The 14355-nt window shown below is 34.5% G+C and overlaps 1 protein-coding gene across 1 annotated transcript in view; it reads left to right on the top strand.

The window, feature by feature from the left end:
* Positions 1-3712: 3712 nt before the first annotated feature.
* LOC147071097 (uncharacterized) overlaps positions 3713-14355 on the top strand; it is a 95756-nt gene continuing 85113 nt past the window's right edge. Inside the window, exon 1 of the mRNA XM_085948526.1 lies at positions 3713-3831. The gene's annotated coding sequence lies outside the window, so the exon portion shown is untranslated. The remainder of the gene's footprint in view (positions 3832-14355) is intronic.

Here is a 14355-nt window from a genome sequence, read left to right as displayed (position 1 = left end):
ATTAAAAAATCGAATGCGTTAAAATCTAGCGTTTTTGACAGCTGAAAAATTCTCATAAAAAGATAGAATAATAAACTAGTTTCGCATGAAAATCAACATGTTAGCCTTTTGTATAATAGGTATAACTTACCCTTAACAATAAAATGAATTATTAACTTTATTTACAATATTTAACTTGTGTCCATCTTTGGCTAGATAGCTTTAACTAAATTAAGTTTAGTTCTGTATAATACATTCTTCTAGAATATTTTTCTAGTAAAAACAATGTTAGAAAATAATAACTGTTTATTTATTCAACGAATAATTCACAAGATTTAAGAATGTAACATTCCATTTATTGAATATACATAATTTTGAAAACACTTCTGAGAACATTTATATTATAACCAGTACAAAAAATCTTTTTAAAAAAAGTAAGACAACCCGCAGGAATTGAACCTGCATCTCTCGGGTATCGCACCTATGCACGTAGGTATACTACTATGCTAAAAGTCTCATACTTAATTGCGACAAATGAAGCTCTCTGAAGTGTTTTCTAAATTGAGCTACTAATGGCGATCGGCTTTTGTATTTTAAACCAAAGTAAGTATTACTTTAATTACTAACCGACGTCACGGATCGCTCCAAGATTTTTTGTTGTAACTTACTTAAACTTACTCAACACTAACTTGAACTTACTAACACTTCAGAATTGCAATCATACCCTTACAGAATTAGAAATACTGAAATATTATGTTTGAACCTAGTTTACTCAAAACTAACCAGAATGAAGAGACTTGGTTTATAAACCACTCATATAAAAAAGTTGGTGACTGTTTGAAACATGGAAAAATTAGGTTAACCGCACGGTCGACAGCATCATTAATAGACTGTAAATAAATAAACCGGTAAATTAATAGGTAGGTACTTGATAGTATATTATAAGGGTCATTAAATAATATGATTCTCAGTGTTAATCGTATCAATCGTAATATAATTATAGTATTTGTAATCGTATTCCAATTAATCGTACTATAATTATAGTATTTGCACTATAATGTTGGTCGCGTAATATGTACGATATTAAAACGGTATAGTACGTCCAAAATACTATAATTTTTAATATCGCAAAAAGTACCTACTAATGCTTCGATATTTTCGTACCTACTATAAATTGGTACAAAGTACTTTAAATCAAATTTGGTGAACCAAGAAAAAAAGAGGTAAAAAAGCCTTTGACTTATCTTTAGTTTTAAATGAAATTTATTGAATTCGCCGGTAAGAATTTTTGGTCAGAGGAGTTACCTAAATAAAAAAGACATCGGAATTTCGCAAATTCTCAATTTTGGTGATAACTAAAAATCCTGTACACATGAAAAGGCGTACTATAATTTTTGGGGAAATACTATAATCTATTGGACCGGTGACAAAAAGATGGCAACAATGATGAGTCTATGAAAGCTTAGAAAATAATAAATGTTTTAAAATACCATCGGGTGGACTATAATTGAATTGACTCAGAAGAAAACGTTTATTCTATTTTTGAAATGTTATAATATATAATATGGCTAAGTATAATATACCTACCTATTATTGTCAACAACATTACAAAAGGTCATGAACTAAAACAATCACAAACACCCAGCCTTTGAGAAAATCACATATCTACTTAACTATATTGTGACCTCGCTGGGAATCGAACCCAAAGTCCTGCGCCTTACGCATGAGGAATTCCTTTAGTTTTTGTTATCACAAGGAAATAATTCGTACGTCGATAAAAATATACATGAGCCCCAAAAGGGGGGGTCTGACAGGGCTCTAGTCTGGTGGCCCGGACATAGGAGGGGCCCAGCGTGGTGGGTCAACCAGCTAAGTGAGATGAACACATACAAAAAAATTTACACTAATAGTAAAAAAAAGTCGCTACTTTATTTCAAGGCTATTGAATATTTTAAAAATGTGGTTGTGCGTTGAAATTTGATGTGATACGATGATTGATATAATATTTAAATGATAATTTCCGTGTAGAATTTGGGAAACACTAATGTAGACCATCACACTGCCCTTAATCTTAGCGATATGTATGTGGACCCGCCTAAGATCCTGACCCGGGGGCCCGCTTCAAGATGTGGGGGCCATGAACATAAATATAGTCTCATTATGTGAATAGACGCCCTTAGCAACCAAGGAACTTCCAGACGCTACATAAACATATCGAACAGTATATACAGTGATGCCACAGCATGCGTGAAACTCCACAAACGGTCGTGTAAATTCCCCATTATCAAAGGTGTCCGGCAAGGTGATACCATTTAGCCTAAACTATTCACCGCTACTCTTGAGGACTTATTCAGGAAACTTGATTGGGAGAAAAAAGGTGTTCCAATTAATAGGGAGCACCTCAGTCACCTGCGCTTTGCAGATGATATTGTTATACTCTCACAAGCCCGAAAGACCTCCAAGGTAGAATGCAAGACCTCGCGGATGTCAGTCAAACGGTCGGCCTAAAGATAAATGTCTCAAAGACAAAAGTGATGAGGAACTGTTTTTCGGACCGTGCGATTATCTGTATTAATGGCACCCAACTCGAGCAAGTCAGCAGCTACGTCTATCTCGGACAGCAGGTACCCATAGACGGAAGTATGCACGATGAAATTGTTCGAAGAACAAAGCTGGGATGGAGTGCTTTCGGACGTCTGAATAGTATCTTCAAGAGTGACCTACCATTATGTCTTAAGCGCAAGGTGTTCAACCAATGTGTGCTACCCGTGCTCACGTATGGCTGCGAGACGTGGACCCTCAACACGAGAGATATCCAAAAGCTAAGAGTCGCACAGCAAGGCGAGGAGAGGTGTATGTTGGCCATCACGCGAAAGGACAGTTAGAGAAATGAATGAGTACGCGATGTGATAGACGTTGCCAAACAGCTGAAATGGAGATAGGCGGGGCACATTGCTCGCCGAAAGGACGGCCGCTGGACAAATGCCGTCATCCAGTGGTACCCAAGGGGCACGAAACGGCCACAGGGTCGCCTTAAAAGCCGCTGGATTGACGAACTGGTAAATTTTGGCGGAAATACGTGGCAGCGAAAGACACAGGACCGAGAGAGTTGGAAGAACCTTGGGGAGGCCTTCATCCAGCAGTGGATTGATCCGCTGCTGATGATGATGTGAATATACCTGTGACGACTCCATAACATGATGACAAAAATTATAAAATACTACGTAAATTCGAAAATCAATAAAATGCCAATATGTGGTTGCATTAGCCACATTTGTGCATAATGGTAACGATTATAATGCATCGTATAGGTAAGTAGGACAAATAATATTAACCAATTAACCTGGATATTTTCCAGATAACACACAGTATATAATTTTTCTTTTCTAAAATCCTTTCAAGTGTGGTAAACAGCACGACTTACTTGAGTCGTTTATGTTACGGACTACGATAAGAAACAGCATTTAATGACTAATACTGTTTTCGTTCATGTTGAAAAAAAAACATAATTCACGTAAAAACCTTTCACCCAGATTTTCATACAAACCTAATCTCAACAACCTTGAAAATAAAAGCCCCATTTTCACTTTAGCTAGTTTCATTTTCACCATACCTCAAGTTCCAATTTCCTGATAGCACCTTCGTATTGCCCGCCTTTTAATCGTCATGGCAACCGGGAAAAGTCTTTTACTATAAACAACCAACATGGAAAAGTCCGCGTCGAGGAAAATTCAGTACAATTCGAAGCTTTCCTACGAGCGGTGTGACAAAACAAATCGTGTTTAAACATATATAGTGCGGGATTTTTAATATTTATACAAAACACTACTAATAATTTGATTATATGAAGAGGTTACTTATTTATGTTATTTAAAAAAATGTATCGACGATTGTTGTTTGATTTCTGTTTTTTTTATTACTAGGCGACACTGTTTTGTTTTCCGTCACTAGCCTTCTCTTGTTTTCTTCTATTGCCATGTTGGGCTCGCCGTGTTTACAATTTTGAATGTCAAGTTGACAGTGGAGGAATCTTATATATCGATTATGTCTCCTTAGTGACACTATGTTTACACGGGTGTCACAAAAATCGGGCGGCCACTTGGAAAATATAACAATTACGTTAGCAACATGACTATTGAATTTTACATTGTCTTTCCGAAGCGTGCCGGAGCATCAACCTTTTGGCCACACTGTACAGTTAATAATTAGTGATAAGATAAAACCGATAATTACCACTGCACCGGACGGTAAGTTAGTATCTTGTTCAACTGAATGATATCACGTGTTTAATTTTACAGTGTTTCTGTTATTTTGGGAGTTTTAAATCGACAAACAAACTGGTATATTTTAAACAAACACATTAACAGACCATTAAGTCATCGATTAGCACTCTCAAGTGAAATCCACTTCAATCTGAGAGACATGAACAATAATAATACATAGGTGTAACGAAATTATTATTACAACATATAACATAATACTACATAATATTATAAATGTGCCAAAGTTTATAAACATAATATCTAAATCCACCTTGAGATATTAAGTATAGTTTATATCCCGCTAACAGCAGTAAAGGGTGGAGGTAGGCTGTGGAGATACAACATAAATAGTGCACACTAAACTTTAATAGTCATACTTATTTATTTTCATTGAACTAAGAATTCAAATTGTAGATGGTTTTGATTAGTTATTAAAATCCAATTAAACCTTGCTTATTTTAATTAGATAGAAAGTTTTCTTCTATCTATTAAATATTTAAAATTATGCCATACATAACTTTAGATATTTTATAGATAGAATAATATTTTTATCTATTATGGTTTGGTTATGCAGGGTTTAGTCGAATTAAAAAAAAAAACCACCTGCAATTGGTATTCTTAGGCCAATGAAAACAAAATAAGTATGGCTGAAACAGTGTGTATTATTTTATTTGGATCTTCACAGGATACTTCTACTATTATGGTTTGTTCTAGTTACGGTTTAATCGAATTTTAAAAACTAATCAATTTTTGTATTCTTAGTTTAATGACAGCAAATAAGTATGACTGACAAAGTGTAGTGTACTCTATTTATGTCGAATCTTCACAGCCTATCTCCACCCTTCGCCGATGCCTTATTATGAGGCCTGTTTAACTAGCTATCCATATTTTGGGACGACTATCAACTGGTCTTCCGTCCACCATAATGCGTGCATAGGACCTATTTTTGCGCATCACCTTCACATGTGCATCCCAGAATTTTTATCTTCTTCTTCATTAATTGGCATAATAACTTCATTAATATTATTTGTTCATCTTATAGCTGCAGACCAATTTAATAATTTTCTCGTGTCATGTTTGAGAGTAGACAGCAGTGGCGAAGGGTGGAGGTAGGCTGTTGAGATCCGACATAAATAGTGCACATTAAACTTTGCCTGTCATACGTATTTGTTTTTATTGCACCAAGAATACAATTTATTTATAGACAGTGTTGGTTAATTTAAAAGATCAATTAAGCCCTACCCAACCTAACCATAATAGTTTTAGTATGCTTTGGGCGATGCGACAAAATTATGCACACATTTTCATTAATACTTATTTGTTTTCGTTGAATTAAGAATACATTTTACATATGTTGTTGGTCAGAGTATTTATAAAAAAATATTATTTTATCTATAAAATATTCAAAATTTGTATGATTTCATGTCATAATTTTAGATATTTTATAGATAGACGAGTATTTTTTGACAATTATTTATTATCGCTTGGTTTTCGCAGGGTTTAATTGAATTTTAAAAGGAGGACAGAAGAATTATTGTGTCTCCACACGCGCTGTTCGATGTCGTCCGTCCAAGTAGTTGGATGCATTACCTACCGTGCCTTGTTTGTCTCAGTCTCAGAGAACACGAAATTAATGAGAACTCGTCTACCCTACCGTGTGTGGTATAACAGGTTACAGATCTCGAGTGTGGATAAATATGGAATACACTTAAACACGTATTAAAGAATATATTATTTTTTCTAGTTTCATCTGTATCATAATAATATGTATAAAAGTTAGTCACGTAAATGAAACGAGCATTCAATATTTGAGAGCAATCGGCGCGCTATGTGTCATTTGGGTGTTTGGCCTGACTTCTATAAAATAGTACCGATAGCCCGGCTCAAAACCTTGGTCCATTTCAACCGTCTTTCACATTGCTAGATTATTAATCTATTCTGTGGTTGGACTATTTAGGATCTTCGGTGCAGTCTTTTTGATCTTTAGGTGTCACCAAATAATATGTACTTTAATAACAATGGCCATGTTTCGCTATATATCAGCAAATACCTATACATATAAAAATTTCTATAATTTTAATACTAACAAAAAAATCGGGGATTTTTGGTTTTTGACAGATTATTTTAGGGGTATATTATTAAAATTCTTTAATCATAATAATTGTTTAATAGTTTGTATTATGTAAAGGGCGCATGTTCTATTACTGCCCCGGTAGCTAAAACAATTTGTTACGGTTCTGCCATGTAATATGCAACATTCTTAGATGCAACCGCATTTCAAATGCTTCCAAGTGATAACATTGTTCTGTGGTTTATTTAATATTATTAAAGTTTAAATGTACACTGCAGATACATATTAAAAATAAAATAAAACATGTAACTAATAGTTATTTTACATAATTTAATAACGATTAAAACCGGAATCGTCCGCTTCAATGAGACATTCTCAACTGATACATACCTACAACATATACTTATATATTCTTACAGCTACAACCAATTATTTTAAAGATAAAAATCTATTTATTCATGTAATGACAACTAATTAAATATAGTGTTCTAAGTAAATTGTCTGTTCAAAATAATTAAATTACATTTATATACTTACATAACTTCACAGAATGCATTAATATGACTTGGCCTTGTCTAAGCCTAAGCACTGGTCGACTGGTCTCCGAGAACCATGGCTGCATGCAGCAATCATGTGCGTAAACGCTGATTTTCTTTATCAAGCATCGTGGTTGCTGGTGGGTGGTTGACAATGGATGAAGGGTCTAATGATAGCTAAGCTAAGTACATATTATATGAAATGTGTATCAATAAATTATTTTTTGTAAGTATTCAATAATTCATAAATGTTAATTTTACCACGTTTTTATTAGATCGTATTCTTGTTTGTCCGGTACAATTTTTTTCTTGTGTGTCCAGTACATTTTTTATTGTTTGTCCAAGATTTGTATTGGACGATTGAAGATTTTTAACTAACTTCCCGACTAGCTAGAAACTTTTAGAATATATCAGAACACGACGACAATGCATTCTTTTATTATTTTTGACCATCTTTAAGCAGAATTGAATTCATATTCAGTTAATTCTGTTTTGTATGTTTCGGAAAAAAATCGTTAAAAGTAATATTTACTACTGACATTTCAGTATTCTATAATATTTATTCAGTATTTCTATCAAGTACAAAAAAAAAGTATTTATTAATACATAGAATTGTCAAGTTTATATGATTCAACAGAAGATTTAAAAACGTTGTATATAAAAAGTTCTTTTTATCTTGTAATTATTTTGATTATGGTTTTAAAACATGTAGTTATGCGATTCAATTCTTGAAGTGTGACAATACTCGACAATTCCATTATTTGAATGTTAAAAATAAGTACTATAAATCGCTTAATTTTACCTTGAACACCATTATTTGGAAAACGTTACTGGAGAGCGCTATACTGCCTTTAATCTTAGTGATAGATAGGGAGGCCTACCTAAGATCCTGGCCTGGGGACCCACTTCAGAGTGTGGGGGCCATGGGAATTATAATACATACCTACTACATAATGTTGAGATGTATTTTGATTTCCACCTAAAATTGACATTTGAAAATTATGATTGATCATTAATGTGATAACAGAAAATGCTCATTATTAATAGGGTTACATGTAAGTTGTACGTAAAACATTTCACCGTGGCACAGTTCGCCGTGAGCTTTCTTATCGGAAAGAGATGACCGTATACTACACGGTCTCCAATTCTATTAGATTCAATATGAACATTAATTCAATTTTCATAGTTGATTTTGGTAAAATTCATGAATTTAAGAATGAAAACCTAACCTAACCTAACAAATAATCCAATATATCAGCTATTTTCAAAATTTGTTTGGTGCTGGCTTCTTGTAAACTGTCAAGTTTAAACCGACAAGAACCGTGTTTTATTTAGACATGAATTTTATGTCAGTACTATACGACCCAAAGAGGTTGGACGGTCTTGCACACAATCATTGCTAACCTTTTAATTACCGCATTTAAATAACACGTTAATTATACGTATCTTATGCAGCGCTCTACATGGAAAATTTAACGAACCGGAGCGCTCTACGGGTTTCCGAAGACATTTACATAGTTATCAAATTTTATGCGTATTCATAATAATAAGTGTGATAGATTTTCTATTATATGGCATGTCTAACTTGACGGTCAAATTAATTTGTCCGCTAGACAGAGTGATAATTTTACCGATTCCACGAACAGGAACGGTGCTCCGGTGCGCTCCGGTCCATTTCGAGCCCTGAATTCTAATGGCCAACGACTCCAAACGCGCCAGTCGCGGTGTTAGCACTAAATGAGTTAATATACGGGCATATATTTCCGATACAATATTTTACGGTGAAGTGTAATACGGCCCGGACACGAATTTATAGACATCAAATCATTAAAACGTATTACTTATATGTTACTGTGATTGAAATAATTTATAGTTTGAGAACTTATCTATTTTTGCAAACCTTGCCAAAATGTTCATCGATAGCCAACATTTCATTAATTAAACGATAATAATAGTTAGTTTGCCTTCATTCTATTGACTCCTTCAATTAAGGGGAAAATCAATTTGTAGTACGTAGGCTATGTAATATTAAAATACACGTGGTATCGATTTGTAATTTTGAAGCGTTATGGTCTGAATAAGGGGAGTTGTCATTAATTATCTAGGTTCTATACACACTGACATGGTTTCGTGGACAAAATGCACTCCATTTCATTATAATATCGACTTCAGAGAACGAGGTAAAAAAAACTACGATATTATATTGTATACCGTTGTGGTTCCATAATATATTTAAATAATTATTGCATTTCAATATAACTCCAGACACAACCTTGTCTCTTGGGCCTAAATATATAGTATGTTAAGCATGGTCCCCACATCGTGAAGCGGGCCCCCAGTCTAGGATCTTTGGCGGGCCCCCCTACCTATCTATAAGGATAAAGGCAGTGCGATGCTCTATAGTAGCGCTTTCCAAAAAAATGGTGTACGCGGAAAAATTAATGTGTAAGTAAGTATATTTAATGTTTTATTGTATGTTTTAATATATCCATTTGAATTGCGGAGATGTCGAGTATTGATACACAATTAAAAATTGTATCTATCGTACAAAATAGTAATTTTAAATAATAATATTACTGAAGGAAAATAGAAAATAATAAATTTTTACTATTAAATCAATCTCACTTATCTGGCCGACTCGCCTCGCCGGGCCTCTCCTGAGCCCGGGCCCCCAGGCTAGAGCCCTGTCAGCCCCCCCCTTGTGGGGACCATGATGTTAAGTATAATATATATTTTTTAATAAATTATTTTCTTTATTCAACGAAGACACAAGATTTGAGAATGTAGGTAACATTCTATATATTGAATATACATAATTTGAAAACATCTCATGCATATACACACTAGAAAAAAATCATATTGTAGAAAAAATACGACACCCGACGGGACTTGAACCTGTATCTACCGGATTCGCGCCAGAAGTTACAAAAATACATAGATAGCTATAACAATACATGTACAAATAAATTAAATTATACAGAAGAACTAACTACACTAATATACTTATTATAATATGTCTGATATATGTATAACCCAGTGGCAAAGAGTGGAAGTAGATTGTGGAGATCTGACAAATATAATACACACTTTGTCAGTCACACTTATGTATTTTGTTTATATTGAACAAAGAATACAAATTGAAGATGTTGTTGGTTAATTTTTCTAAACTACATATTATTAACATACATAATTTGTAAACTACTAGAAAAAATCTTTTTTAGAAAATAATACGACATCCGACGGGATTTGAACCTGTATCTGCTGGATTCGCGCCAGTATTCTTTTCCAATTAAACTACAGGCATATTATTAAATTGCGACAATTTTAACTAGTAGTTGTTACATGAAATGCTTATCGTATTGCGTTATAATGTTGGCTATCGGTTTTAGTATATTAAAGTAAGGTTGGTATCAATTAATTCCTTATAACCGATAGCCATTTCAATACATTTATGTGATAAACATAAATATAATCTTTTTTCTCGATTAATCTGTTGTTTCATATTGCGGTCAAATTATAATAGCAAGATTTACCAAAGTTATTGTTAGCCTCGTGGCTATAAATAGATTCTAACGCCCTGCTATGAGTAAATCTTGGACTTGTCCGACCTCTGAAAAGTCGCTTGTCTTATTCTAGAAATATTTTGCGCGCGTAATTTATCTATATAAAGAAGGTTGTTTATTTTGTTTATTCGAAATTTCAATCTTTGCCACATTAAAATAAAGGAAGCTTATCTTTATATCTCCTAGCTTCTGATTTAGTGTTGTATTTTTTGACGTTTACTACTGTCAGAATTATTTTCATTTTCACGTATTGTACGATTCATCATCAGCTGAATCTATCCACTGCTGGATGAATGCCTCTCCAAGCTGATTCCACTTCTCTCGGTCCTGTGCGTTGCGTTACCACGTACTTCCACAGAACTTAATCATTTCATCGATCCAGCGGCCTCTAGGTCTACATTGCTAACGTTTTGTACATCTTATCTACCACTGGTTGATTAGATTTATCCAACGATTGTCCTTTCTTCGAGCCCATTTCCATTCAGTGACGTCCCATGAGGGTAGGCAGATTGAGCGTCGCTTGGCGGCGGAAGTTACTCGAAGGGCGGAAAATCGAGGAGAATCATTAGATATATAAAAATAGGTACCTAATCTTAGTAATAACGGAAATGCCTTTCCATTAAAAAATACAGCTCACTGGTTGGAAACAAAATGTATTAATTAACATAAAATGTTTAACAGGACTGTAATTTTTTGTTGGATTCGCGATGTCTAGTTTACTTCCGTTGTTTTTGGACATCACGTCTTTGATGACCAGCAATAACACGTGCAGATTTACGAGTTATATTTGAATTATAGGTAGGTACTCGTACATACTTACCTAATTAATTTATCCTAATATTTTTGCCAGTCATTTGCGAGTTTTGAGAGTTGTCAGGTGTATTTTTAAATGTATCTGCCGTATAAACTGTGGAATCGCAATATTGTCTATTGAAGTAGAGATGGCATTCAAGATGTTGTGGTATATATATTTTGTTAGTAATGTATCCATACAACACATTTCTTAGATAATGGAGTCATGAAAAGATGATAAAAAATTACTGTATAAAAAATGTTGTGGCATTTTGGCGCTGCCTAGGGGCGCCATTTTGTCTAGGGACGTCACTGTTTCCATTTAAGGTTCTTGGGGAACTTTATTACATCACAAACCCTTCTATGTTTCCTAATCCACTCATTCCTCTTTTTGTCCTTTCGCATTATGCCCAGCATGCACTTCTCCATACCGCGTTGTGTTACTCTAATTTTCTGGATCTCTCTTTTACTTAGGGTCCATGTTTCACACATCACATCATATGTGATTTTACGATTAGAAACAGTTATTTTGATATTGAACATAGGTATATGAAAATGATATCGATCAACGAAGTGACCTCGGGCGAAGCCGAGTACTGCAGCTAATTATATATATTTTTGAAAAAAATCGAATCTTAACATTTTGACTTTTGAGTGATGTAAATGTGTGATGTTGTTACACTATCATGGTAGATTAGAATTCCGCGTAGCAAATAATACTGAGATACATATATAAACCAAAATATAAAAATGCATATTATAGTGAGAAAAAAATTACTTATGTTTCACGGAAGAAGAGTAATGATTTATTTTACTGTTCATTTAACTAATTAAACAAATTTTATGGTTGCTGCACTATAAAAAAGAAATATGCACTGATAAACTACTGAATCAAAATTTTAAAGATTATAATAGCGCCTGTATACGTGAATGGATTTATTTGCAGCAATAGTGTGTACTTATTTTAAACTATCGCGATAATAACTGCTAACACGTAAAAGTGCTGACTGTCTCGCCAATCTCATAAGCGAGATGCGATGTTGTCATTTTATATTAGATATTATTTGACAGGTCGTGAAAATCGGTCAACCTCAAAATGAGTCTTCGCGGTGTAGTTCTATTTTTTGCCGGCATGTTCGCCACTATCGTTCTACTGCGCAGGCGCAGATATCGAACAAGTCCCAACTGTCTCGTTAAAATTCAGAATGCATGCAATCTCGCAACTTGCGTGATAATACATATTTACACGTGCATTTTCTTGTTATGGACGCGATAATACGTACTGTCAACAGTCCATGCACGTGTAAACGGGGATAATATTCCAATCTATTTTATTAAACGTTATTTTTGTAGTGCAACACAATGTTATTGTTTGGCAATATCGATGTGACCATTGCAAAGAAACAGTGACGTCCCGTGGGGATAGGCAGATTGAGCGTCGCTTGGGGGCGACAGTTACTCGAAGGGCGGCAAATCGAGGAGAATCATTTGTTATATTATATAGAAATAGCTAAGTACCTAAACTTAGTAATAACGAAAATATCTTTCTATTAAAAAAATCAGCTCACTGGTTGGAAACAAAATGTATTAATTAATATAAAAGATTTAACAGTACTTTAATTTTATTATTTTGTCGGGTTCGCGATGTCTGGTTTACTTCCGTTGTCCTTCGACGTCTTTGGTGACCGGAAATGATACGCTCACGGATGATAAAAAATCTGTATAAAAAATGGGGCGGCATTTTAGCGCTGCCCAGTGGCGGCATTTTGTCTGGGGACGTCACTGCAAAGAAACGAAAAACAACGTTGGTTATCTTATATTGAAATTCCACATATTTTTACTGATTCGTTGTTTACGTTTTCATAATCTTAGAGCAACCACCGTTCCATAAATACCGAAATACCCGTATTGGTATTTTCATTCGGTATTGCAATCCCTAGCCGTAGTTAGTGAAAAACGCTATGGCGAAAGCATATTTTAGCCCTCAGTTAACCCTTTATAGGTCAGAAATAGAACGTTTCGTCATGTTAAATTTCGCTGAGTAAGCAACTGCAGCAAAATTTTGTTTCCAAGTTAACACATAGGTACCAATGAATGGCGTGACGATTGGAATAGCTGATTACAACCCTTCACCCTTTCTTGCTAATTCTGTGAAATTAATTAATTCCCTTTCCTTTATCTTGTGTAAACTAAATATTAGTATAGTTTGGTGCTTTATTTCACGCAAGTTATTTTTGCCAATTTCACTGCGTCCCAGTGCATTATAAGTTATTCAATTAAAGAACCACCAAAAATCAGAAAATATCCCTTGACTTATTAGTGGACTTTTGTAAACGTCCTGCTCATGGGCTCATCGTGGTTGACTCTACTACATGGCCTCCACAAAGGGAGGGGGGGCTGACAGGGCTTTAGCCTGGGGGCTCTAGCTTAGGGGGGGGGGGGGGGCGGCATGGTGGCTTGACCAGTTAAATGAGATAAATATTCACCACAAATTCTCTCTAACAGCAAAAAAAGTCGCATGCGGCGCTATTTCACGGGCAGTATTTTATTTCCTGATTGATTTCCTGACTAATGAAAATGACTATCCAATATGGTGAAGGGTCGTATGTTACTTGGATATCACAAAAGGGGGTTTCGATCAGTGCTTTATAATACGATGCCGAGTGCTAATAGCTCAATAATTCAAGTGGATTTATTTAGAAATACATAAAATCACTAAAAATACATGAAATAATTTTACTGAATACCATTTGGAGAACACTAATGTAGAATATTAGCGATAAGTTGGGGGGCCCGTCAAACATCGTGGCCTGGGGGCCCAATTTAGGATGTGGGGGCCATGCTCTATTTATATTGCAATACGGAAAATGCATACATAAGCAGTTCATATATTGCATAATATGTTCTTAGTTGTCCATAGACTCCATAGAATTTCCGAAGTATTCCTAAATATTTATTATTATTATTCACACCTACATCATAATGTCACTGTTCTGGCAGAAGACACTAATTCGAAAAAATGACATATTGAGTTAGTTATACCAAAATGTTCCTTATTTCAAACTTTACCGTCTGGAAACCTTCTTAATAAATAAACAGTCTTTATTTTAAAGTCATCCTTTTTACGTTTACTTAATAAACTCACATGATAG

This window comes from Rhyacophila brunnea, unplaced genomic scaffold (assembly GCF_057557595.1).
Source record: "Rhyacophila brunnea isolate RB1 unplaced genomic scaffold, BYU_Rbru_1.0 scaffold_20, whole genome shotgun sequence".
Classification (NCBI taxonomy): domain Eukaryota; kingdom Metazoa; phylum Arthropoda; class Insecta; order Trichoptera; family Rhyacophilidae; genus Rhyacophila; species Rhyacophila brunnea.
This window is presented reverse-complemented; position numbering and strand designations above follow the sequence as displayed.